General features: G+C 32.7%; 9 non-coding genes across 9 annotated transcripts; 6 read left to right on the top strand and 3 right to left on the bottom strand.

Moving 5' to 3' along the window:
* The first annotated feature begins 570 nt into the window (after positions 1-570).
* TRNAT-UGU (transfer RNA threonine (anticodon UGU)) lies at positions 571-644 on the top strand. Its single transcript has one exon. It is a non-coding gene; the product is annotated as a tRNA-Thr (tRNA).
* Positions 645-2223: 1579 nt separating this feature from the next.
* On the top strand, positions 2224-2297 carry TRNAT-CGU (transfer RNA threonine (anticodon CGU)). Its single transcript has one exon. It is a non-coding gene; the product is annotated as a tRNA-Thr (tRNA).
* A 1589-nt stretch (positions 2298-3886) lies between these two features.
* On the top strand, positions 3887-3960 carry TRNAT-UGU (transfer RNA threonine (anticodon UGU)). The gene has a single exon. It is a non-coding gene; the product is annotated as a tRNA-Thr (tRNA).
* A 1585-nt stretch (positions 3961-5545) lies between these two features.
* Positions 5546-5619, top strand: TRNAT-UGU (transfer RNA threonine (anticodon UGU)). The gene has a single exon. It is a non-coding gene; the product is annotated as a tRNA-Thr (tRNA).
* A 5542-nt stretch (positions 5620-11161) lies between these two features.
* On the bottom strand, positions 11162-11233 carry TRNAQ-UUG (transfer RNA glutamine (anticodon UUG)). Its single transcript has one exon. It is a non-coding gene; the product is annotated as a tRNA-Gln (tRNA).
* A 4924-nt stretch (positions 11234-16157) lies between these two features.
* On the bottom strand, positions 16158-16229 carry TRNAQ-UUG (transfer RNA glutamine (anticodon UUG)). Its single transcript has one exon. It is a non-coding gene; the product is annotated as a tRNA-Gln (tRNA).
* Positions 16230-17823: 1594 nt separating this feature from the next.
* On the bottom strand, positions 17824-17895 carry TRNAQ-UUG (transfer RNA glutamine (anticodon UUG)). The gene has a single exon. It is a non-coding gene; the product is annotated as a tRNA-Gln (tRNA).
* Positions 17896-18853: 958 nt separating this feature from the next.
* TRNAM-CAU (transfer RNA methionine (anticodon CAU)) lies at positions 18854-18927 on the top strand. The gene has a single exon. It is a non-coding gene; the product is annotated as a tRNA-Met (tRNA).
* A 1613-nt stretch (positions 18928-20540) lies between these two features.
* TRNAT-AGU (transfer RNA threonine (anticodon AGU)) lies at positions 20541-20614 on the top strand. Its single transcript has one exon. It is a non-coding gene; the product is annotated as a tRNA-Thr (tRNA).
* The last annotated feature ends 2219 nt before the right edge of the window (positions 20615-22833 follow it).

The raw sequence follows: 22833 nt of genomic DNA, 5'->3' as shown, positions 1-22833 counted from the left end.
ATCACAATTTGTAAATTAAGCTATAGTATGATTACAGAGTGTAGACTGAACAAAAAGTGCTTTCCTATGGATTGAAGTTTGTATTTTCTTAAGCTTTGCATTCCAAAATGGGCTAGCATTCTCTATTTCCAAAGGGCACATTAAGCTACTTCCCCATTATATATTTTTTGTGTTAAAAGTTATTTATACACAACTTGGTAAAAACATACTAAATTTAACACATAATGAAATACATCCTAGGATTATCTTTATCAACAATCTGTAAATGGATAAGAAAGATTGTGCATTAGATTTTTCAGATTGATTTTGCTTAGATTTGCATTTACTCCTTGTCTAAATTGTCTATTTTTATACTATTATTAGATGCATTAATCTTTGTTGATATCCTATCTAATCATTTTTTTTATTTTGCAATGTGGAAAGAAACTGGAGCATTTTTATGATACCCATGCTTCAAGTGACTCTATGGCTTAAGCTGTTCCTTGAAAAATTAAATGCTATGCAAACAAAATATGTTCTGTGCTTTGAGGTACATTTGCCAGTTTTGTGTTTGCTTCCAGTAACATCTGTGGCCAGTTAGCTCAGTTGGTTAAAGCGTGGCGATTGTAATGCCAAGATCATGGGTTCGATCCCTATATTGGCCACTTGCTTTACTTGATGGACTAGAATGGAATAAGCTCATCGGTGTAGCTTGAAAACATAATAGACACATATATCACAAAGTTTCTTCAATTCCATATTAGAAGACAGCATGAGTGTCATCCTTTGGCTGATGAAGATTTTTCTCTACATGGCTCATTGACTTTTGTCTCAAATCGAGCAATATGGCATACCTAAGATTTGCAATGTCAAATTAATCAGTTATTATATTGCTGCTCAAACATAGAGGGCACTAGGTGTTACTAGAAGAAGAAGATATGTTCTCCCCTCTCATTAGTGCACACTGAAGTAAAAAAACTTAAATGGAGAATTTCTAAACACCAGACCACAAGTAATGGATCTCTACATTCTTATTGAATCTTTTCTTATTTCCAAATATTTGACATACTTCTGATTTGAAAAGTTTAAAAATGAGTTTAGACAAAGGACACCACTGAAGATGATGGAATTTATATGAATTGTAAATGAAGATTTGCAATACTCATACTTTGAATGAAAATAGAGCTTTAAACAAAATGAAAAATAATCAACATTAGGACCCACCGAGATTTGAACTCAGATTACTGGATTCAAAGCCCAGAGTGCTAACCATTAGACCATGGAACCCTCAACTGAACAAATTCTTCGACTGAACTGAGCTCATCTTTTAAATGCAAAGAAAAGAAATTCAATACTTTATATATATGATTTCAAGTTTCTAATAAGCTCAGGGATGCAATAGGTGTTATGTAGAATACTTGTCTAAAACCAATGATAATATATAAAAAGTAACCTATTCTTAAAGGAGAAGATAGATACTAGAAACCTAAATGCCTAGGACCAATTTCAGTTGGAGCATCACCCCTTATGTTATCCTAGCATTGAATTGACAGTTTTTCTGTATTGTCATATTTGCATATCAGCTGCTTACAATTGTTTTAAGCTTTATAACAGAGGACTGCCTTTTTTATAGACCAAGGATAAAAGTCTCTTCTGAGTTAAGTCTGATTATGACATCACAATTTGTAAATTAAGCTATAGTATGATTACAGAGTGTAGACTGAACAAAAAGTGCTTTCCTATGGATTGAAGTTTGTATTTTCTTAAGCTTTGCATTCCAAAATGGGCTAGCATTCTCTATTTCCAAAGGGCACATTAAGCTACTTCCCCATTATATATTTTTGTGTTAAAAGTTATTTATACACAACTTGGTAAAACATACTAAATTTAACACATAATGAATTACATCCTAGGATTATCTTTATCAACAATCTGTAAATGGATAAGAAAGATTGTGCATTAGATTTTTCAGATTGATTTTGCTTAGATTTGCATTTACTCCTTGTCTAAATTGTCTATTTTTATACTATTATTAGATGCATTAATATTTGTTGATATCCTATCTAATCATTTTTTTATTTTGCAATGTGGAAAGAAACTGGAGCATTTTTATGATACCCATGCTTCAAGAGACTCTATGGCTTAAGCTGTTCCTTGAAAAATTAAATGCTATGCAAACAAAATATGTTCTGTGACTTTGAGGTACATTTGCCAGCTTTGTGTTTGCTGCTAAGTGACATCTGTGGCCAGTTAGCTCAGTTGGTTAGAGTGTGGTGATCGTAATGCCAAGGTCATGGGTTCGATCCCTGTATTGGCCACTTGCTTTTCTTGATGGACAAGAATGGAATAAGCTCATCGGTGTAGCATGAATACTTGAAAACATAATAGACACATATATCACAAAATCTCTTCAAATCCATATCAGAAGACAGCGTGAGTGTCATCCTTTGGCTGATGAAGATTTTTCTCTACATGGCTCATTGACTTTTGTCTCAAATCGAGCAATATGGCATACCTAAGATTTGCAAGGGCAAATTAATCAGTTATTATATTGCTGCTCAAACATAGAGGGCACTAAGTGTTACTAGAAGAAGAAGATATGTTCTCCCCTCTCATTAGTGCACACTGAAGTAAAAAAAAATTAAAATAGAGAATTTCTAAACACCAGAGCACAAGTAATGGATCTCTACATTCTTATTGAATCTTTTCTTATTTCCAAATATTTGACATACTTCTGATTTGAAAAGTTTAAAAATGAGTTTAGACAAAGGACACCACTGAAGATGATGGAATTTATATGAATTGTAAATGAAGATTTTCAATACTCATACTTTGAATGAAAATAGAGCTTTAAACAAAATGAAAAATAATCAACATTAGGACCCACCGAGATTTGAACGTGGATTACTGGATTCAAAGCCCAGAGTGCTAACCATTACACCATGGAACCCTCAACTGAACAAATTCTTCTACTGAACTGAGCTCATCTTTTAAATGCAAAGAAAAGAAATTCAATACTTTATATATATGATTTCAAGTTTCTAATAAGCTCAGGGATGCAATAGGTGTTATGTAGAATACTTGTCTAAAACCAATGATAATATATAAAAAGTAACCTATTCTTAAAGGAGAAGATAGATACTAGAAACCTAAATGCCTAGGACCAATTTCAGTTGGAGCATCACCCCTTATGTTATCCTAGCATTGAATTGACAGTTTTTCTGTATTGTCATATTTGCATATCAGCTGCTTACAATTGTTTCAAGCTTTATAACAGAGGACTGCCTTTTTTTATAGACCAAGGATAAAAGTCTCTTGTGAGTTAAGTCTGATTATGACATCACAATTTGTAAATTAAGCTATAGTATGATTACAGAGTGTAGACTGAACAAAAAGTGCTTTCCTATGGATTGAAGTTTGTATTTTCTTAAGCTTTGCATTCCAAAATGGGCCAGCATTCTCTATTTTCAAAGGGCACATTAAGCTACTTCCCCATTATATATTTTTTGTGTTAAAAGTTATTTATACACAACTTGGTAAAACATACTAAATTTAACACATAATGAATTACATCCTAGGATTATCTTTATCAACAATCTGTAAATGGATAAGAAAGATTGTGCATTAGATTTTTCAGATTGATTTTGCTTAGATTTGCATTTACTCCTTGTCTAAATTGTCTATTTTTATACTATTATTAGATGCATTAATCTTTGTTGATATCCTATCTAATCATTTTTTTATTTTGCAATGTGGAAAGAAACTGGAGCATTTTTACGATACCCATGCTTCAAGTGACACTATGGCTTAAGCTGTTCATTGAAAAGTGAAATGCTATGCAAACAAAATATGTACTGTGCTTTGAGGTACATTTGCCAGTTTTGTGTTTGCTTCTAGTGACATCTGTGGCCAGTTAGCTCAGTTGGTTAGAGTGTGGCGATTGTAATGCCAAGGTCATGGGTTCGATCCCTGTATTGGCCACTTGCTTTTCTTGATGGACAAGAATGGAATAAGCTCATCGGTGTAGCATGAATACTTGAAAACATAATAGACACATATATCACAAAATCTCTTCAAATCCATATCAGAAGACAGCATGAGTGTCATCCTTTGGCTGATGTAGATTTTTCTCTACATGGCTCATTGACTTTTGTCTCAAATCGAGCAATATGGCATACCTAAGATTTGCAAGGGCAAATTAATCAGTTATTATATTGCTGCTCAAACATAGAGGGCACTAGGTGTTACTAGAAGAAGAAGATATGTTCTCCCCTCTCATTAGTGCACACTGAAGTAAAAAATTAAAATGGAGAATTTCTAAACACCAGAGCACAAGTAATGGATCTCTACATTCTTATTGAATCTTTTCTTATTTCCAAATATTTGACATACTTCAGATTTGAAAAGTTTAAAAATGAGTTTAGACAAAGGACACCACTGGAGATGATGGAATTTATATGAATTGTAAATGAAGATTTTCAATACTCATACTTTGAATAAAAATAGAGCTTTAAACAAAATGAAAAATAATCAACATTAGGACCCACCGAGATTTGAACGTGGATTACTGGATTCAAAGCCCAGAGTGCTAACCATTACACCATGGAACCCTCAACTGAACAAATTCTTCTACTGAACTGAGCTCATCTTTTAAATGCAAAGAAAAGAAATTCAATACTTTATATATATGATTTCAAGTTTCTAATAAGCTCAGGGATGCAATAGGTGTTATGTAGAATACTTGTCTAAAACCAATGATAATATATAAAAAGTAACCTATTCTTAAAGGAGAAGATAGATACTAGAAACCTAAATGCCTAGGACCAATTTCAGTTGGAGCATCACCCCTTATGTTATCCTAGCATTGAATTGACAGTTTTTCTGTATTGTCATATTTGCATATCAGCTGCTTACAATTGTTTCAAGCTTTATAACAGAGGACTGCCTTTTTTTATAGACCAAGGATAAAAGTCTCTTGTGAGTTAAGTCTGATTATGACATCACAATTTGTAAATTAAGCTATAGTATGATTACAGAGTGTAGACTGAACAAAAAGTGCTTTCCTATGGATTGAAGTTTGTATTTTCTTAAGCTTTGCATTCCAAAATGGGCCAGCATTCTCTATTTTCAAAGGGCACATTAAGCTACTTCCCCATTATATATTTTTGTGTTAAAAGTTATTTATACACAACTTGGTAAAACATACTAAATTTAACACATAATGAATTACATCCTAGGATTATCTTTATCAACAATCTGTAAATGGATAAGAAAGATTGTGCATTAGATTTTTCAGATTGATTTTGCTTAGATTTGCATTTACTCCTTGTCTAAATTGTCTATTTTTATACTATTATTAGATGCATTAATCTTTGTTGATATCCTATCTAATCATTTTTTTATTTTGCAATGTGGAAAGAAACTGGAGCATTTTTACGATACCCATGCTTCAAGTGACACTATGGCTTAAGCTGTTCATTGAAAAGTGAAATGCTATGCAAACAAAATATGTACTGTGCTTTGAGGTACATTTGCCAGTTTTGTGTTTGCTTCTAGTGACATCTGTGGCCAGTTAGCTCAGTTGGTTAGAGTGTGGCGATTGTAATGCCAAGGTCATGGGTTCGATCCCTGTATTGGCCACTTGCTTTTCTTGATGGACAAGAATGGAATAAGCTCATCGGTGTAGCATGAATACTTGAAAACATAATAGACACATATATCACAAAATCTCTTCAAATCCATATCAGAAGACAGCATGAGTGTCATCCTTTGGCTGATGAAGATTTTTCTCTACATGGCTCATTTACTTTTGTCTCAAATCGAGCAATATGGCATACCTAAGATTTGCAAGGGCAAATTAATCAGTTATTATATTGCTGCTCAAACATAGAGGGCACTAGGTGTTACTAGAAGAAGAAGATATGTTCTCCCCTCTCATTAGTGCACACTGAAGTAAAAAAAAATTAAAATAGAGAATTTCTAAACACCAGAGCACAAGTAATGGATCTCTACATTCTTATTGAATCTTTTCTTATTTCCAAATATTTGACATACTTCAGATTTGAAAAGTTTAAAAATGAGTTTAGACAAAGGACACCACTGAAGATGATGGAATTTATATGAATTGTAAATGAAGATTTTCAATACTCATACTTTGAATAAAAATAGAGCTTTAAACAAAATGAAAAATAATCAACATTAGGACCCACCGAGATTTGAACGTGGATTACTGGATTCAAAGCCCAGAGTGCTAACCATTACACCATGGAACCCTCAACTGAACAAATTCTTCTACTGAACTGAGCTCATCTTTTAAATGCAAAGAAAAGAAATTCAATACTTTATATATATGATTTCAAGTTTCTAATAAGCTCAGGGATGCAATAGGTGTTATGTAGAATACTTGTCTAAAACCAATGATAATATATAAAAAGTAACCTATTCTTAAAGGAGAAGATAGATACTAGAAACCTAAATGCCTAGGACCAATTTCAGTTGGAGCATCACCCCTTATGTTATCCTAGCATTGAATTGACAGTTTTTCTGTATTGTCATATTTGCATATCAGCTGCTTACAATTGTTTCAAGCTTTATAACAGAGGACTGCCTTTTTTTAAAGACCAAGGATAAAAGTCTCTTGTGAGTTAAGTCTGATTATGACATCACAATTTGTAAATTAAGCTATAGTATGATTACAGAGTGTAGACTGAACAAAAAGTGCTTTCCTATGGATTGAAGTTTGTATTTTCTTAAGCTTTGCATTCCAAAATGGGCCAGCATTCTCTATTTTCAAAGGGCACATTAAGCTACTTCCCCATTATATATTTTTGTGTTAAAAGTTATTTATACACAACTTGGTAAAACATACTAAATTTAACACATAATGAATTACATCCTAGGATTATCTTTATCAACAATCTGTAAATGGATAAGAAAGATTGTGCATTAGATTTTTCAGATTGATTTTGCTTAGATATGCATTTACTCCTTGTCTAAATTGTCTATTTTTATACTATTATTAGATGCATTAATCTTTGTTGATATCCTATCTAATCATTTTTTTATTTTGCAATGTGGAAAGAAACTGGAGCATTTTTATGATACCCATGCTTCAAGTGACACTATGGCTTAAGCTGTTCATTGAAAAGTGAAATGCTATGCAAACAAAATATGTACTGTGCTTTGAGGTACATTTGCCAGTTTTGTGTTTGCTTCTAGTGACATCTGTGGCCAGTTAGCTCAGTTGGTTAGAACGTGGCGATTGTAATGCCAAGGTCATGGGTTCGATCCCTGTATTGGCAACTTGCTTTTCTTGATGGACAAGAATGGAATAAGCTCATCGGTGTAGCATGAATACTTGAAAACATAATAGACACATATATCACAAAATCTCTTCAAATCCATATCAGATGACAGCATGAGTGTCATCCTTTGGCTGATGAAGATTTTTCTCTACATGGCTCATTGACTTTTGTCTCAAATCGAGCAATATGGCATACCTAAGATTTGCAAGGGCAAATTAATCAGTTATTATATTGCTGCTCAAACATAGAGGGCACTAGGTGTTACTAGAAGAAGAAGATATGTTCTTTCCTCTCATTAGTGCACACTGAAGTAAAAAAAAATTAAAATGGAGAATTTCTAAACACCAGAGCACAAGTAATGGATCTCTACATTCTTATTGAATCTTTTCTTATTTCCAAATATTTGACATACTTCAGATTTGAAAAGTTTAAAAATGAGTTTAGACAAAGGACACCACTGAAGATGATGGAATTTATATGAATTGTAAATGAAGATTTGCAATACTCATACTTTGAATGAAAATAGAGCTTTAAACAAAATGAAAAATAATCAACATTAGGACCCACTGAGGTTTGAACTCGGATTACTGGATTCAAAGTCCAGAGTGCTAACCATTACACCATGGAAACCTCAACTGAACAAATTCTTCTACTGAACTGAGCTCATCTTTTAAATGCAAAGAAAAGAAATTCAATACTTTATATATATGATTTCAAGTTTCTAATAAGCTCAGGGATGCAATAGGTGTTATGTAGAATACTTGTCTAAAACCAATGATAATATATAAAAAGTAACCTATTCTTAAAGGAGAAAATAGATACTAGAAACCTAAATGCCTAGGACCAATTTCAGTTGGAGCATCACCCCTTATGTTATCCTAGCATTGAATTGACAGTTTTTCTGTATTGTCATACTTGCATATCAGCTGCTTACAATTGTTTCAAGCTTTATAACAGAGGACTGCCTTTTTTATAGACCAAGGATAAAAGTCTCTTGTGAGTTAAGTCTGATTATGACATCACAATTTGTAAATTAAGCTATAGTATGATTACAGAGTGTAGACTGAACAAAAAGTGCTTTCCTATGGATTGAAGTTTGTATTTTTTTAAGCTCTGCATTCCAAAATGGGCTAGCATTCTCTATTTCCAAAGGGCACATTAAGCTACTTCCCCATTATATATTTTTTGTGTTAAAAGTTATTTATACACAACTTGGTAAAACATACTAAATTTAACACATAATGAATTACATCCTAGGATTATCTTTATCAACAATCTGTAAATGGATAAGAAAGATTGTGCATTAGATTTTTCAGATTGATTTTGCTAAGATTTGCATTTACTCCTTGTCTAAATTGTCTATTTTTATACTATTATTAGATGCATTAATCTTTGTTGATATCCTATCTAATCATTTTTTTATTTTGCAATGTGGAAAGAAACTGGAGCATTTTTATGATACCCATGCTTCAAGTGACACTATGGCTTAAGCTGTTCATTGAAAAGTGAAATGCTATGCAAACAAAATATGTACTGTGCTTTGAGGTACATTTGCCAGTTTTGTGTTTGCGTCTACTGAAATCTGTGGCCAGTTAGCTCAGTTGGTTAGAGCGTATCGATCGTAATGCCGAGGTCATGGGTTTGATCCCTGTATTGGCCACTTGCTTTTCTTGATGGACAAGAATGGAATAAGCTCATCGGTGTAGCATGAATACTTGAAAACATAATAGACACATATATCACAAAATCTCTTCAAATCCATATCAGAAGACAGCATGAGTGTCATCCTTTGGCTGATGAAGATTTTTCTCTACATGGCTCATTGACTTTTGTCTCAAATCGAGCAATATTGCATACCTAAGATTTGCAAGGGCAAATTAATCAGTTATTATTTTGCTGCTCAAACATAGAGGGCACTAGGTGTTACTAGAAGAAGAAGATATGTTCTCCCCTCTCATTAGTGCACACTGAAGTAAAAAAAATTAAAATGGAGAATTTCTAAACACCAGAGCACAAGTAATGGATCTCTACATTCTTATTGAATCTTTTCTTATTTCCAAATATTTGACATACTTCTGATTTGAAAAGTTTAAAAATAAGTTTAGACAAAGGACACCACTGAAGATGATGGAATTTATATGAATTGTAAATGAAGATTTTCAATACTCATACTTTGAATAAAAATAGAGCTTTAAACAAAATGAAAAATAATCAACGTTAGGACCCACCGAGATTTGAACTTGGATTACTGGTTTCAAAGCCCAGTGTGCTAACCATTACACCATGGAACCCTCAACTGAGAAAAGTCTTCTACTGAACTGAGCTCATCTTTTAAATGCAAAGAAAAGAAATTCAACACTTTATATATATGATTTCAAGTTTCTAATAAGCTCAGGGATGCAATAGGTGTTATGTAGAATATTTGTCTAAAACCAATGATAATATATAAAAAAGTAACCTATTTTTAAAGGAGAATATAGATACAAGAAACCTAAATGCCTAGGACCAATTTCAGTTGGCGCATCACCCCTTATGTTATCCTAGCATTGAATTGACAGTTTTTCTGTATAGTCATATTTGCATATCAGCCGCTTACAATTGTTTCAAGCTTTATAACACAGGTCTGCCTTTTTTTTATAAACCAAGGATGAAAGTCTCTTGTGAGTTAAGTCTGATTATGACATCACAATTTGTAAATTAAGCTATAGTATAATTACAGAGTGTAGACTGAACAAAAAGTGCTTTCCTATGGATTGAAGTTTGTATTTTCTTAAGCTTTGCATTCCAAAATGGGCTAGCATTCTCTATTTCCAAAGGGCACATTAAGCTACTTCCCCATTATATATTTTTTGTGTTAAAAGTTATTTATACACAACTTGGTAAAACATACTAAATTTAACACATAATGAATTACATCCTGGGATTATCTTTATCAACAATCTGTAAATGGATAAGAAAGATTGTGCATTAGATTTTTCAGATTGATTTTGCTTAGATTTGCATTTACTCCTTGTCTAAATTGTCTATTTTTATACTATTATTAGATGCATTAATCTTTGTTGATATCCTATCTAATCATTTTTTTATTTTGCAATGTGGAAAGAAACTGGAGCATTTGTATGATACCCATGCTTCAAGTGACTCTATGGCTTAAGCTGTTCCTTGAAAAATTAAATGCTATGCAAACAAAATATGTTCTGTGCTTTGAGGTACATTTGCCAGTTTTGTGTTTGCTCTTGTGATGTCTGTGGCCAGTAAGCTCAGTTGGTTAGAGCGTGGCGCTCATATTGCCAAGGTCTTGTGTTCGATCCCTGTATTGGGCTCTTGCTTTTCTTGATGGACAAGAATGGAATAAGCTCATCTGTGTAGCATGAATACTTGAAAACATAATAGACAGATATATCACAAAATCTCTTCAAATCCATATCAGAAGCCAGCATGAGTGTCTTCTTTTGGCTGATGATCATTTTTCTCTACATGGCTCATTGATGTTTGTCTCAAATCGAGCAATATGGCATACCTAAGATTTGCAAGGGCAAATTAATCAGTTTTTATATTGCTGCTCAAACTTAGAGGGCACTAGGTGTTACTTGAAGAAGATATGTTCTCCCCTCTCATTAGTGCACACTGAAGTAAAAAAAATTAAAATGGAGAATTTCTAAACACCAGAGCACAAGTAATGTATCTCTGCATTCTTATTGCATCTTTTCTTATTTCCAAATATTTGACATACTTCTGATTTGAAAAGTTTAAAATGAGTTTAGACAAAGGACACCACTGAAGATGATGGAATTTATATGAATTGTAAATGAAGATTTGCAATACTCATACTTTGAATGAAAATGGAGCTTTAAACAAAATGAAAAATAATCAACGTTAGGTCCCACCGAGATTTGAATTCGGATTACTGGATTCAAAGTCCAGAGTGCTAACCATTACACCATGGAACCCTCAAATGCACAAAGTCTTCTACTGTACTGAGCTCATCTTTTAAATGCAAAGAAAAGAAATTCAATACTTTATATATATGATTTCAAGTTTCTAATAAGCTCAGGGATGCAATAGGTGTTATGTAGAATATTTGTCTAAAACCAATGATAATATATAAAAAGTAACCTATTTTTAAAGGAGAAGATAGATACTAGAAACCTAAATGCCTAGGACCAATTTCAGTTGGAGCATCACCCCTTATGTTATCCTAGCATTGAATTGACAGTTTTTCTGTATTGTCATATTTGCATATCAGCTGCTTACAATTGTTTCAAGCTTTATAACAGAGGACTGCCTTTTTTATAGACCAAGGATAAAAGTCTCTTGTGAGTTAAGTCTGATTATGACATCACAATTTGTAAATTAAGCTATAGTATGATTACAGAGTGTAGACTGAACAAAAAGTGCTTTCCTATGGATTGAAGTTTGTATTTTCTTAAGCTTTGCATTCCAAAATGGGCTAGCATTCTCTATTTCCAAATGGCACATTAAGCTACTTCCCCATTATATATTTTTTGTGTTAAAAGTTATTTATACACAACTTGGTAAAACATACTAAATTTAACACATAATGAATTACATCCTGGGATTATCTTTATCAACAATCTGTAAATGGATAAGAAAGATTGTGCATTAGATTTTTCAGATTGATTTTGCTTATATTTGCATTTACTCCTTGTTTAAATTGTCTATTTTTATACTATTATTAGATGCATTAATCTTTGTAGATATCCTATCTAATCATTTTTTTATTTTGCAATGTGGAAAGAAACTGGAGCATTTTTATGATACCCATGCTTCAAGTGACTCTATGGCTTAAGCTGTTCCTTGAAAAATTAAATGCTATGCAAACAAAATATGTTCTGTGCTTTGAGGTACATTTGCCAGCTTTGTGTTTGCTGCTAGTGATGTCTGTGGCCAGTTAGCTCAGTTGGTTAGAGTGTGGCGATCGAAATGCCAAGGTCATGGGTTCGATCCCTGTTTTGGCCACTTGCTTTTCTTGATGGACAAGAATTAAATAAGCTCATCGGTGTTTCATGAATACTTGAAAACATAATAGACACATATATCACAAAATTTCTTCAAATCCATATCAGAAGACAGCATGAGTGTCATCCTTTGGCTGATGAAGATTTTTCTCTACATGGCTCATTGACTTTTGTCTCAAAACGAGCAATATGGCATACCTAAGATTTGCAAGTTCAAATTAGTCAGTTATTATATTGCTGCTCAAACAAAGAGGGCACTAGGTGTTACTAGAAGAAGAAGATATGTTCTCCCCTCTCATTAGTGCACACTGAAGTAAAAAAAAATTAAAATGGAGAATTTCTAAACACCAGAGCACAAGTAATGGATCTCTACATTCTTATTGAATCTTTTCTTATTTCCAAATATTTGACATACTTCTGATTTGAAAAGTTTAAGAATGAGTTTAGACAAAGGACACCACTGAAGATGATGGAATTTATATGAATTGTAAATGAAGATTTGCAATACTCATACTTTGAATGAAAATGGAGCTTTAAACAAAATGAAAAATAATCAACATTAGGTTCCACTGAGATTTGAACTTGGATTACTGGATTCAAAGTTCAGAGTGCTAACCATTACACCATGGAACCCTCAACTGAGCAATTTCTTCTACTGAACTGAGCTCATCTTTTAAATGCAAAGAAAAGAAATTCAATACTTTATATATATGATTTCAAGTTTCTAATAAGCTCAGGGATGCAATAGGTGTTATGTAGAATATTTGTCTAAAACCAATGATAATATATAAAAAGTAACCTATTTTTAAAGGAGAAGATAGATACTAGAAACCTAACTGCCTAGGACCAATTTCAGTTGGAGCATCACCCCTTGTGTTATCCTAGCATTGAATTGACAGTTTTTCTGTAATGTCATATTTGCATATCAGCCGCTTACAATTGTTTCAAGCTTTATAACAGAGGACTGCCTTTTTTTATAGACCAAGGATAAAAGTCTCTTGTGAGTTGTCTGATTATGACATCACAATTTGTAAATTAAGCTATAGTATGATTACAGAGTGTAGACTGAACAAAAAGTGCTTTCCTATGGATTGAAGTTTGTATTTTCTTAAGCTTTGCATTCCAAAATGGGCTAGCATTCTCTATTTCCAAATGGCACATTAAGCTACTTCCCCATTATATATTTTTTTGTGTTAAAAGTTATTTTGTACACAACTTGGTAAAACATACTAAATTTAACACATAATGAATTACATCCTGGGAATATCTTTATCAACAATCTGTAAATGGATAAGAAAGACTATGCATTAGATTTTTCAGATTGATTTTGCTTATATTTGCATTTACTCTTTGTCTAAATTGTCTATTTTTATACTATTATTAGATGCATTAATCTTTGTTGATATCCTATCTAATCATTTTTTTATTTTGCAATGTGGAAAGAAACTGGAGCATTTTTATGATACCCATGCTTCAAGTGACTCTATGGCTTAAGCTGTTCCTTGAAAAATTAAATGCTATGCAAACAAAATATGTTCTGTGCTTTGAGGTACATTTGCCAGCTTTGTGTTTGCTGTTAAGTGACATCTGTGGCCAGTTAGCTCAGTTGGTTAGAGCGTAGCGATCGTAATGCCAAGGTCATGGGTTCGATCCCTGTATTGACCACTTGCTTTTCTTGATGGACAAGAATGGAATAAGCTCATCGGTGTAGCATGAATACTTGAAAACATAATAGACACATATATCACAAAATCTCTTCAAATCCATATCAGAAGACAGCATGAGTGTCATCCTTTGGCTGATGAAGATTTTTCTCTACATGGCTCATTGACTTTTGTCTCAAATCGAGCAATATGGCATACCTAAGATTTGCAAGGGCAAATTAGTCAGTTATTATATTGCTGCTCAAACATAGAGGGCACTAGGTGTTACTAGAAGAAGAAGATATGTTCTCCCCTCTCTTTAGTGCACACTGAAGTAAAAAAAAAAATTAAAATGGAGAATTTCTAAACACCAGAGCACAAGTAATGGATCTCTACATTCTTATTGAATCTTTTCTTATTTCCAAATATTTGACATACTTCTGATTTGAAAAGTTTAAAAATGAGTTTAGACAAAGGACACCACTGAAGATGATGGAATTTATATGAATTGTAAATGAAGATTTGCAATACTCATATACTTTGAATGAAAATGGAGCTTTAAACAAAATGAAAAATCATCAACATTAGGACCCTCTGAGATTTGAATTTGGATTACTGGATTCAAAGTCCAGAGTGCTAACCATTACACCATGGAACCCTCAACTGAGCAAAGACTTCTACTGAACTGAGCTCAACTTTTAAATGCAAAGAAAAGAAATTCAATACTTTATATATATGATTTCAAGTTTCTAATAAGCTCATGGATGCAAGAGGTGTTATGTAGAATATTTGTCTAAAACCAATGATAATATATAAAAAGTAACCTATTTTTAAAGGAGAAGATAGATACTAGAAACCTAAATGCCTAGGACCAATTTCAGTTGGAGAATCCTTCCTTATGTTATCCTAGCATTGAATTGACAGTTTTTCTGTATTGTCATATTTGCATATCAGCTGCTTACAATTTGTTTCAAGCTTTATAATAGAGGACTGCCTTTTTTTATAGACCAAGGATAAAAGTCTCTTGTGAGTTAAGTCTGATTATGACATCACAATTTGTAAATTAAGCTATAGTATGATTACAGAGTGTAGACTGAACAAAAAGTTCTTTCCTATGGATTGAAGTTTGTATTTTCTTAAGCTTTGCATTCCAAAATGGGCTAGCATTCTCTATTTCCAAATGGCACATTAAGCTACTTCCCCATTATATATTTTTTGTGTTAAAAGTTATTTATACACAACTTGGTAAAACATACTAAATTTAACACATAATGAATTACATCCTGGGATTATCTTTATCAACAATCTGTAAATGGATAAGAAAGATTGTGCATTAGATTTTTCAGATTGATTTTGCTTATATTTGCATTTACTCCTTGTTTAAATTGTCTATTTTTATACTATTATTAGATGCATTAATCTTTGTAGATATCCTATCTAATCATTTTTTTATATTGCAATGTGGAAAGAAACTGGAGCATTTTTATGATACCCATGCTTCAAGTGACTCTATGGCTTAAGCTGTTCCTTGAAAAATTAAATGCTATGCAAACAAAATATGTTCTGTGCTTTGAGGTACATTTGCCAGTTTTGTGTTTGCTTCTAGTGATGTCAGTGGCCAGTTAGCTCAGTTGGTTAATCCGTTGCGATCGTAATGCCAAGGTCATGGGTTCGATCCCTGTATTGGCCACTTGCTTATCTTGATGGACAAGAATGGAATAAGATCATCGGTGTAGCATGAATACTTGAAAACATAATAGACACATATATCACAAAATCTCTTCAAATCCATATCAGTAGACAGCATGAGTGTCATCCTTTGGCTGATGAAGATTTTTCTCTACATGGCTCATTGACTTTTGTCTCAAATCGGGCAATATGGCATACCTAAGATTTGCAAGGGCAAATTAGTCAGTTATTATATTGCTGCTCAAACAAAGAGGGCACTAGGTGTTACTAGAAGAAGAAGATATGTTCTCCCCTCTCATTAGTGCACACTGAAGTAAAAAAAAATTAAAATGGAGAATTTCTAAACACCAGAGCACAAGTAATGGATCTCTACATTCTTATTGAATCTTTTCTTATTTCCAAATATTTGACATACTTCTGATTTGAAAAGTTTAAAAATGATTTTAGACAAAGGACACCACTGAAGATGATGGAATTTATATGAATTGTAAATGAAGATTTGCAATACTCATATACTTTGAATGAAAATGGAGCTTTAAACAAAATGAAAAATAATCAACGTTAGGTTCCACCGAGATTTGAACTTGGATTACTGGATTCAAAGTCCAGAGTGCTAACCATTACACCATGGAACCCACAACTGAGCAAAGTCTTCTACTGAACTGAGCTCATCTTTTAAACGCAAAGAAAAGAAATTCAATACTTTATATATATGATTTCAAGTTTCTAATAAGCTCAGGGATGCAATAGGTGTTATGTAGAATATTTGTCTAAAACCAATGATAATATATAAAAAGTAACCTATTTTTGAAAGGAGAAGATAGATACTAGAAACCTAAATGCCTAGGACCAATTTCAGTTGGAGCATCCTTCCTTATGTTATCCTAGCATTGAATTGACAGTTTTTCTGTATTGTCATATTTGCATATCAGCTGCTTACAATTGTTTCAAGCTTTATAACAGAGGACTGCCTTTTTTTATAGACCAAGGATAAAAGTCTCTTGTGAGTTAAGTCTGATTATGACATCACAATTTGTAAATAAAGCTATAGTATGATTACAGAGTGTAGACTGAACAAAAAGTGCTTTCCTATGGATTGAAGTTTGTATTTTCTTAAGCTTTGCATTCCAAAATGGGCTAGCATTCTCTATTTCCAAAGGGCACATTAAGCTACTTCCCCATTATATATTTTTTGTGTTAAAAGTTATTTATACACAACTTGGTAAAACATACTAAATTTAACACATAATGAATTACATCCTGGTATTATCTTTATCAACAATCTGTAAATGGATAAGAAAGATTGTGCATTAGATTTTTCAGATTGATTTTGCTTATATTTGCATTTACTCCTTGTTTAAATTGTCTATTTTTATACTATTATTAGATGCATTAATCTTTGTAGATATCCTATCTAATCATTTTTTTATATTGCAATGTGGAAAGAAACTGGAGCATTTTTATGATACCCATGCTTCAAGTGACTCTATGGCTTAAGCTGTTCCTTGAAAAATTAAATGCTATGCAAACAAAATATGTTCTGTGCTTTGAGGTACATTTGCCAGTTTTGTGTTTGCTTCTAGTGATGTCAGTGGCCAGTTAGCTCAGTTGGTTAATCCGTTGCGATCGTAATGCCAAGGTCATGGGTTCGATCCCTGTATTGGCCACTTGCTTATCTTGATGGACAAGAATGGAATAAGATCATCGGTGTAGCATGAATACTTGAAAACATAATAGACACATATATCACAAAATCTCTTCAAATCCATATCAGTAGACAGCATGAGTGTCATCCTTTGGCTGATGAAGATTTTTCTCTACATGGCTCATTGACTTTTGTCTCAAATCGGGCAATATGGCATACCTAAGATTTGCAAGGGCAAATTAGTCAGTTATTATATTGCTGCTCAAACAAAGAGGGCACTAGGTGTTACTAGAAGAAGAAGATATGTTCTCCCCTCTCATTAGTGCACACTGAAGTAAAAAAAAATTAAAATGGAGAATTTCTAAACACCAGAGCACAAGTAATGGATCTCTACATTCTTATTGAATCTTTTCTTATTTCCAAATATTTGACATACTTCTGATTTGAAAAGTTTAAAAATGATTTTAGACAAAGGACACCACTGAAGATGATGGAATTTATATGAATTGTAAATGAAGATTTGCAATACTCATATACTTTGAATGAAAATGGAGCTTTAAACAAAATGAAAAATAATCAACGTTAGGTTCCACCGAGATTTGAACTTGGATTACTGGATTCAAAGTCCAGAGTGCTAACCATTACACCATGGAACCCACAACTGAGCAAAGTCTTCTACTGAACTGAGCTCATCTTTTAAACGCAAAGAAAAGAAATTCAATACTTTATATATATGATTTCAAGTTTCTAATAAGCTCAGGGATGCAATAGGTGTTATGTAGAATATTTGTCTAAAACCAATGATAATATATAAAAAGTAACCTATTTTTGAAAGGAGAAGATAGATACTAGAAACCTAAATGCCTAGGACCAATTTCAGTTGGAGCATCCTTCCTTATGTTATCCTAGCATTGAATTGACAGTTTTTCTGTATTGTCATATTTGCATATCAGCTGCTTACAATTGTTTCAAGCTTTATAACAGAGGACTGCCTTTTTTTATAGACCAAGGATAAAAGTCTCTTGTGAGTTAAGTCTGATTATGACATCACAATTTGTAAATAAAGCTATAGTATGATTACAGAGTGTAGACTGAACAAAAAGTGCTTTCCTATGGATTGAAGTTTGTATTTTCTTAAGCTTTGCATTCCAAAATGGGCTAGCATTCTCTATTTCCAAAGGGCACATTAAGCTACTTCCCCATTATATATTTTTTGTGTTAAAAGTTATTTATACACAACTTGGTAAAACATACTAAATTTAACACATAATGAATTACATCCTGGTATTATCTTTATCAACAATCTGTAAATGGATAAGAAAGATTGTGCATTAGATTTTTCAGATTGATTTTGCTTAGATTTGCATTTACTCCTTGTCTAAATTGTCTATTTTTATACTATTATTAGATGCATTAATCATTGTTGATATCCTATCTAATCATTTTTTTATTTTGCAATGTGGAAAGAAACTGGAGCATTTTTATGATACCCATGCTTCAAGTGACTCTATGACTTAAGCTGTTCCTTGAAAAATTAAATGCTATGCAAACAAAATAAGTTCTGTGCTTTGAGGTACATTTGCCAGTTTTGTGTTTGCTTCCAGTGACTTCTGTGGCCAGTTAGCTCAGTTGGTTAGAGCGTGGCGATCATAATGCCAAGGTCATGGGTTCGATCCCTGTATTGGCCACTTGCTTTTCTTGATGGACAAGAATGGAATAAGATCATCGGTGTAGCATGAATACTTGAAAACATAATAGACACATATATCACAAAATCTCTTCAAATCCATATCAGTAGACAGCATGAGTGTCATCCTTTGGCTGATGAAGATTTTTCTCTACATGGCTCATTGACTTTTGTCTCAAATCGGGCAATATGGCATACCTAAGATTTGCAAGGGCAAATTAGTCAGTTATTATATTGCTGCTCAAACAAAGAGGGCACTAGGTGTTACTAGAAGAAGAAGATATGTTCTCCCCTCTCATTAGTGCACACTGAAGTAAAAAAAAATTAAAATGGAGAATTTCTAAACACCAGAGCACAAGTAATGGATCTCTACATTCTTATTGAATCTTTTCTTATTTCCAAATATTTGACATACTTCTGATTTGAAAAGTTTAAAAATGAGTTTAGACAAAGGACACCACTGAAGATGATGGAATTTATATGAATTGTAAATAAAGATTTGCAATACTCATACTTTGAATGAAAATGGAGCTTTAAACAAAAGGAAAAATAAACAACGTTAGGTCCCATCGAGATTTGAACTCGGATTATTGGATTCAAAGTCCAGAGTGCTAACCATTACATTATGGAACCCTCAACTGAGCAAAACCTTCTATTGAACTGAGCTCATCTTTTAAATGCAAAGAAAAGAAATTCAATACTTTATATATATATGATTTCAAGTTTCTAATAAGCTCAGGGATGCAATAGGTATTATGTAGAATACTTGTCCAAAGCCAATAATAATATATAAAAAGTAACCTATTTTTAAAGGAAAAGATAGATACTAGAAATCTAAATGCCTAAGACCAATTTCAGTTGGAGCATCACCCCTTATGTTATCCTAGCATTGAATTGTCAGTATTTCTGTATTGTCATATTTGCATATCAGCTGCTTACAATTGTTTCAAGCTTTATAACAGATGACTGCCTTTTCTTATAGACCAAGGATGAAAGTCTCTTGTGAGTTAAGTCTGATTATGACATCAAATTTGAAAATTAGGCTGTAGTATGATTACAAAGTGTAGACTGAACAAAAAGTGCTTTCCTATGGATTGAGGTTTGTATTTTCTTAAGCTTTTCATTCCAAAATGGGCTAGCAATCTCTATTTCCAAAGGGCACATTAAGCAACTTCCCCATTATATATATATATATATATATATATATATATTTTGTGTTTAAAGTTATTTATACACAACTTGGTAAAACATACTAAATTTAACACATAATGATTACATCCTGGGATTATCTTTATCAACAATTTGTAAATGTATAAGAAAGATTGTGCATTAGATTTATCAGATTGATTTTGCTTAGAATTGCATTTACTCCTTGTCTAAATTGTCTATTTTTATACTATTATTAGATGCATTAATCTTTGTTGTTATCCTATCTAATCATTTTTTTTATTTTGCAATGTGGAAAGAAACTGGAGCATTTTTATGATACCCACGCTTCAAGTGACTCTATGGCTTAAGATGTTCATTTTTAAAATCAAATGCTATGCAAACTAAATATGTTCTGTGCTTTGAGGTACATTTGCCAGTTTTGTGTTTGCTTCTAGTAGCATCTGTGGCCGGTTAGCTCAGTTGGTTAGAGCGTGTTGCTAGTAATGCCAAGAACATGGGTTCGATCCCTATATTGGCCACTTGCTTTTTTTGATGGACAAGAATGGAATAAGCTCATCGGTGTAGCATGAATACTTGAAAACATAATAGACACATATATCACAAAATCTGTTCAAAACCAGATCAGAAGCCTGCATGAGAGTCATCCTTTGGCTGTTGAAGATTTTTCTCTACATGGTTCATTGACTTTTGTCTCAAATAGTGCAATATGGCATACCTAAGATTTGCAAGTGCAAATGAATCAGTTATTATATTGCTGCTCAAACATAGAGGGCACTAGGTGTTACTAGAAGAAGAAGATATAATCTCCCCTCTCATTAGTGCACACTGAAGTAAAAAATGAAAATGGAGAATTTCTAAACACCAGAGCACAAGTAATGGATCTCTGCATTCTTATTGCATCTTTTCTTATTTTCAAATATTTGACATACTTCTGATTTGAAAAGTTTAAAAATAAGTTTACACAAAGGACACCACTGAAGATGATGGAATTTATATGAATTGTAAATGAAGATTTGCAATACTCATACTTTGAATGAAAATGGAGCTTTAAACAAAAGGAAAAATAATCAACATTAGGTCCTACCGAGATTTGAACTCAGTTTACTGGATTCAAAGTCAAGTGTGCTAACCATTACAACATGGAACCCTCAACTGAGCAAAAACTTCTACTGAACTGAGCTCATCTTTTAAATGCAAAGAAAATAAATTCAAAACTTTATATATATATGATTTCAAGTTTCTAATAAGCTCAGGGATGCAATAGGTGTTATGTAGAATATTTGTCTAAAACCAATGATAATATATAAAAAGTAACCTATTTTTAAAGGAGAAGATAGATACTAGAAACTTAAATGCCTAGGACCAATTTCAGTTGGAGCATCACCCCTTATGTTATCCTAGCATTGAATTGTCAATATTTCTGTATTGTCATATTTGCATATCAGCTGCTTACAATTGTTTCAAGCTTTATAACAGAGGACTGCCTTTTCTTATAGACCAAGGATGAAAGTCTCTTGTGAGTTAAGTCTGATTATGACATCACAATTTGTAAATGAAGGTATAGTATGATTACAGAGTGTAGACTGAACAAAAAGTGCTTTCCTATGGATTGGTTTGTATTTTCTTAAGCTTTTCATTCCAAAATGGGCTAGCATTCTCTATTTCCAAAGGGCACATAAAGCTACTTCCCCATTATATATATTTTTTGTGTTAAAAGTTATTTATACACAACTTGGTAAAGCATACTAAATTTAACACATAATGGATTACATCCTGTGATTATCTTTATCAACAATCTGTAAATGTATAAGAAAGATTGTGCATTAGATTTATCAGATTGATTTTGCTTAGAATTGCATTTACTCCTTGTCTAAATTGTCTATTTTTATACTATTATTAGATGCATTAATCTTTGTTGTTATCCTATCTAATCATTTTTTTTATTTTGCAATGTGGAAAGAAACTGGAGCACTTTTATGATACCAACGCTTCAAGTGACTCTGTGGCTTAAGCTGTTCATTGAAAAATTAAATGCTATGCAAACAAAATATGTTCTGTGCTTTGAGGTACATTTGCCAGTTTTGTGTTTGCTTCTAGCAACATATGTGGCCAGTTAGCTCAGTTGGTTAGAGGGTGGGGCTAGTAATGCCAAGGTCATGGGACCAATCCCTATATTGGCCAATTGCTTTTCTTGATGGACAAGAATGGAATAAGCTCATCGGTGTAGCATGAATACTTGAAAACATAATAGACACATATATCACAAAATCTGTTCAAAACCAGATCAGAAGCCTGCATGAGAGTCATCCTTTGGCTGTTGAAGATTTTTCTCTACATGGTTCATTGACTTTTGTCTCAAATAGTGCAATATGGCATACCTAAGATTTGCAAGTGCAAATGAATCAGTTATTATATTGCTGCTCAAACATAGAGGGCACTAGGTGTTACTAGAAGAAGAAGATATAATCTCCCCTCTCATTAGTGCACACTGAAGTAAAAAATGAAAATGGAGAATTTCTAAACACCAGAGCACAAGTAATGGATCTCTGCATTCTTATTGCATCTTTTCTTATTTTCAAATATTTGACATACTTCTGATTTGAAAAGTTTAAAAATAAGTTTACACAAAGGACACCACTGAAGATGATGGAATTTATATGAATTGTAAATGAAGATTTGCAATACTCATACTTTGAATGAAAATGGAGCTTTAAACAAAAGGAAAAATAATCAACAT

Source organism: Pseudophryne corroboree, chromosome 11 (genome assembly GCF_028390025.1).
Source record: "Pseudophryne corroboree isolate aPseCor3 chromosome 11, aPseCor3.hap2, whole genome shotgun sequence".
In the NCBI taxonomy this organism is placed as follows: Eukaryota; Metazoa; Chordata; class Amphibia; order Anura; family Myobatrachidae; genus Pseudophryne; species Pseudophryne corroboree.
This window is presented reverse-complemented; position numbering and strand designations above follow the sequence as displayed.